A 5,197-nucleotide genomic window follows, 5' to 3' on the forward strand; every position below is an offset into this window, starting at 1 on the left:
TTTAAGGGAACGTGAAGCTAGCCCGAATAAAGAAATAAAAAAATAATTACAATTAACGAGGGGGTTGTTTCGCACTTTAAGTGGTTGGATAGACGCTGCGAAAGGGTGGACAAACAGGCAGTTGTGATTCTGCACCCGAATTAACGTTTAAATGCCCATTTAAGAGAACGTGAAATTAGCCCGAATAAAGAAATAAAAAAATAATTACAATTAACGAGGGGGTTGTTTCGCACTTTAAGGGGTTGGACGAACGCTGCGAAGGGGTGGACAAACGGGTAGTTGTGATTCTGCACCCGAAATAACTTTAAAATACGCGTTTAAACGGACGTGAAGTTAGCCCGAATTAAGAAATAAAAAATAATTACAATTAACAGGGGGGTTGTTTCGCACTTTAAGGGGTTGGACAAACGCTGCGAAGGGGTGGACAAACGAGTAGTTGTGATTCTGCACCCGAATTAACGCTTAAATGCCCATTTAAGGGAACCTGAAGTTAGCCCGAATTAAGAAATAAAAAAATAATTACAATTAACAGGGGGATTGTTTCGCACTTTAAGGGGTTGGACAAACGCTGCGAAGGGGTGGACAAACGGGTAGTTGTGATTCTGCACCCGAATTAACGTTTAAATGCCCATTTAAGAGAACGTGAAGTTAGTCCGAATAAATAAAAAAATAATTACAATTAACGAGGTGGTTGTTTCGCACTTTAAGGGGCAGGACAAACGCTGCGAAGGGGTGGACAAACGGGTAGTTGTGATTCTGCACCCGAATTAACGTTTAAATGCCCATTTAAGGGAACGTAAAGCTAGCCCGAATTAAGAAATAAAAAAATAATTACAATTAACAGGGGGTTGTTTCACACTTTAAGGGGTTGGACAAATGCTGCAAAGGGGTGGACAAACGCTTAGTTGTGATTGTGCACCCGAATTAACGTTTAAATGCCCATATAAGAGAACGTGAAGTTATCCCGAATTAAGAAATAAAAAAATAATTACAATTAACAGGGGGTTGTTTCAGAGGGTGGACAAAAAAAATTATGTGGTGGACAAACATGGACAAACGATGGACAAACAATATAGCAAGAGTTTTTTTAAATTTTCTAAAATTTGTGGATTTGTGAAGTTAGCCCGAAAAAAAATTTTTGTTTATAAAAAAGAATTGATGGGTGGACTAACGAAATAAAATGGTGGACAAACGTGGACAATCAATGGACAAACGAATGGCATCAATCGCATTTTTTTTCCCGACTTTTTCGGGCTAAGTTCACGGACCTGTTAAACTTCTAAAACCTATTAATAATACATAAGTAAAGAAGACGAAATAAGGTCAATGACTAATTTTATTCAGGGTGGTGATTAGGGGTTTGCTTTCAATCACTTTTTCGCTGAAAAATATAGGGTCTGACATTCTTTTCATTATAAGCCACTTAATTTTTGAGCTAAAGATTTTGTTTGATTTCTGGATGGAAATACTTCAAATTAGTTTAAACAAGTTATCCTCGAAAAATGCATAGTTTTCCCGTCTTTTGACTTTGAAACTAGGATATTTAGCATTTGACGAAGAAGAGCTAACATATAATAAAGTATAGCTCGATTACTATTGGTCTTAAACAAAATTTAAAAAAACGGTTTTGTTTATTTTTTCAAAAAGTACATTTTTGTTAAGTAATGTTGTTTTGATAAAACGAAAACTTTTTGAGTTATTTGCAGAAAACTGATTAAAAACATTAATTTTTTTAATATAAAACTAACACTTTCGATAGCGAATAAATCGAAAACTATTAATTTTATCAAAAAAATGTATAGAACATTTTTTGCTTAGAATGAATGTTTTTACCAACTTTTGCGGTCAAAATATAATAAAAAATTTTCACCCCCGACATAGGGTGGCAACCACCCTCATGGTAAAAGCGGCTTTCGGCATCATATAGATTTTGATCCTTGGACTATCCACTACTTACTCTCAAATTTTCAAGCAAATCGATCCATTCTGTAAAAATTGCGAGGTTTTGTCCTATTTTAAGCTTCATTACTTGGACTAGTGGGCGGTAATCGGATTAGAAATATACGATTCCCTTAATAACTTATATTCTAACAACTAACGGTTTTAAGTTCAAAGCGGCATAAAAATTACGTGCGGTAGAAATGAGATCAGATTGCAATTGTGATAGAATCTAAACAATTCAACACAACTCAAGTATAACAATCAATATAATTTATCATTTGATAAATATATTGCATGCGAATTATATTTCCAATACCGTTCATGATCGATTTAGTAAATTTTATTAGAAAATTACGAAGCTAAATTGGTAACAGTAAACACAACGACTGATATGATATAAAATCGATAGAATATGCATTTTTATAAATAAGTGATACACAGTGGGTACAAGGGTTCTATAAAATTATTATGAGATGCCTTACGGGCTAAATGTATTTTTTCGAATCCTGAGAAAACTAATAGTAATTTTGAAAAATTTAAACGCAGAATGAAAGATTACAATATTACCGAGGGCCGAAAGCCCCTTAGAATACCAAAAAGTTTCTTTTGAATGAGTTATTTGAAAGTAAAAATCACACTAAAGTTTCTCTTTTTTTTTCACCCCTGTAACTTAGGTATTAAAATAGACATTATAGAAGTTTTCAGAGACTTGCAGCCTTGGTAATAATGCAATCTTTCATTCTGCGTTTAAATTTTTCAAATAACTTAATAGTTTTCTCAGGATTCGAAAAAAGAATGCATTTAAAACACATTGGCGCGAAATTTTGCACCCAGGCCGTTAATAAATATTTCTTTTATTTGATGAGAAATACGTAGAACAATGTAAATAAAAAAATATGAAAAAAAATTTTAAGAAACGCTTTTCTTTAGTTACGAGCGACTAAAATTAAAAATATTATAAAAAAATCAACTAAAAAGCAAAAAATAATATTAATATATTAATTAATACATTATAATATATATTTACATGTTTAACAATAAAATACTTGGATCACAGAATATATCGTTTTGTATTCTCTGCTTGGATCTTCCATAAATAATAAACAATAAATAACTTTTTATTAAGTACACGTCTTAAATCAATTATTTACCAAATACACTATCAATATTATTTAATCAACAACTCAAAATATTTCCGATGCCATGTCAAATATTTAAAATTGTCACTGTCTTGTCACCATATTCTATTCGACTCGGTGCGTTTGTATGACAAAGATAGCGAATTTCATGGTGTCCATTTTTTTCAAATCCTGAAAAAACTAATAAATATTTTTAAACATTTAAACGAAGAATGAAAGACTAAATTATTATCGAGGGCCGAAAGTCACTTAGAATAAATAAAAAGTTTCCTTTGAATGAGATATTTGAAATTAGAAATCACACTCTTTTAGTTTTTCACCCCTGTAACTTATCAAAAAAAAGTTTTCAGGACTTTCGGCCCTCGGTAAGAACATAATCTTTCATTCTGCGTTTAAATTTTTCAAAAATACTTATTAGTTTTCTCAGAATTCGAAAAAAATGAATCCCATTTAAATAACATTGGAGCCGAAACGTTGTACCGATCCCCTTAACCATAATATGTTTAATAATAAACACCAATAAAACATTTGAAAATATTACATACTTATATATTATTTAATATTTTGTTGAACTCCTGAGCTTAATCCCATAGAAAACGTTAGGAAGCTTTTAAAACGAGAAATTTCCAATGAAAGGGTCACCAACAACCAACAAAATTGTTTTGATTGAAGAAATAATGTATCATTGGAACCCAAATGACAAATTAAAGCAAAGTGAATTTAAATGCATTCAAAGTATGCCAAGACAGACGGATACAAGCAGTAATCAAAATTAAAGGGGCTCAACAAAATATTAAAACAAATATAAATATCTGATATTTTTAAATGTATTATTGCTGTTTATTATTAATTATAATTAATTTAATAATAAACAGCAATAAATCATTTGAAAATATCACATATTTGTATTTTTTAATATTTGGTTGAGCCCCCTCTAACTTTGATTATCGCTAGCACCCGTCTTGGCATACTTTGAATGCAGTTAAACTCACTTTGCTCAATTTGTCACTGTGGTTTTAATGATACATAGGTACATAATATATGTACAGTGCGTCCATAAAGTAACGCATAAATTCATTATTTCGTAAACCGGCGAATTTAAGGAAAAATCCCGAAACAGGTCGATTTTTATTTTTAATTTCCGATTTTTTGACATATATATCATACTAGTGACGTCATCCATATGGGCGTGATGATGTAATCGATGATTTTTTTAAATGAGAATAGGGGTCATGTGATAGCTCATTTGAAAGGGTATTCAATTCTCTATTTACTAATATAAACATTAACATAGATATTTATACAGGGTGTTCAAAAAAACATTTTTTAATTAAAATATTTGAGACAAAAAGAAGAATGTATGTAATTTATTTAATTTAAAATGCGTTTTACTACTGTCAGAAAACAGAACAAAATTTATTTGACAAATAAACATTGATTTCCGCTTAAACGAAATGATCAAACTGGCAAGAGGCAGGTGGGTGGCAGCTTTAACATTGAATATAAGAGAAAAACAATATTTATTTGTCAAATAAACATTTTTTTCCTGTTTTCTGAGAGCATTAAAACGTATTTTGAATTAGATAAATTACATACATTCTTCTTTTTGTCTCAATTATTTTAATTAAAAAAATGTTTTTTTGAACACCTTGTATAAATAATTATGTTAAAGTTTATATTAGGGAATAGAGAATTAAATACCCTTTCAAATGAGCTATCACATGACCCCTATTCTCATTTAAAAAAATCATCGATTACGTCATCACGCTTAGATGGATGACGTCACTAGTATGATATATATGCCAAAGAATCGGAAATTAAAAGTAAAAATCGACCTGTTTCGGGATTTTTCCTTAAAGTCGCCGGTTTACGAAATAATGAATTTATGCGTTACTTTATGGACGCACTGTATATATTATGTAGTTCTTAAATCAAAACAATTTCGTTGGTGGCCTTTTCATTTGAAATTTCTCCTTTTAAAAGCTTCCCAACGTTTTCTATGGGATTAAGGTCAGGAGTTCAACAAAATATTAAATAATATATAAGTATGTAATATTTTCAAATCTTTTATTGTTGTTTATTATTAAATATATTATAGTTAATGTATAACATTAACA

This window comes from Diabrotica virgifera, chromosome 5 (genome assembly GCF_917563875.1).
Source record: "Diabrotica virgifera virgifera chromosome 5, PGI_DIABVI_V3a".
In the NCBI taxonomy this organism is placed as follows: domain Eukaryota; kingdom Metazoa; phylum Arthropoda; class Insecta; order Coleoptera; family Chrysomelidae; genus Diabrotica; species Diabrotica virgifera.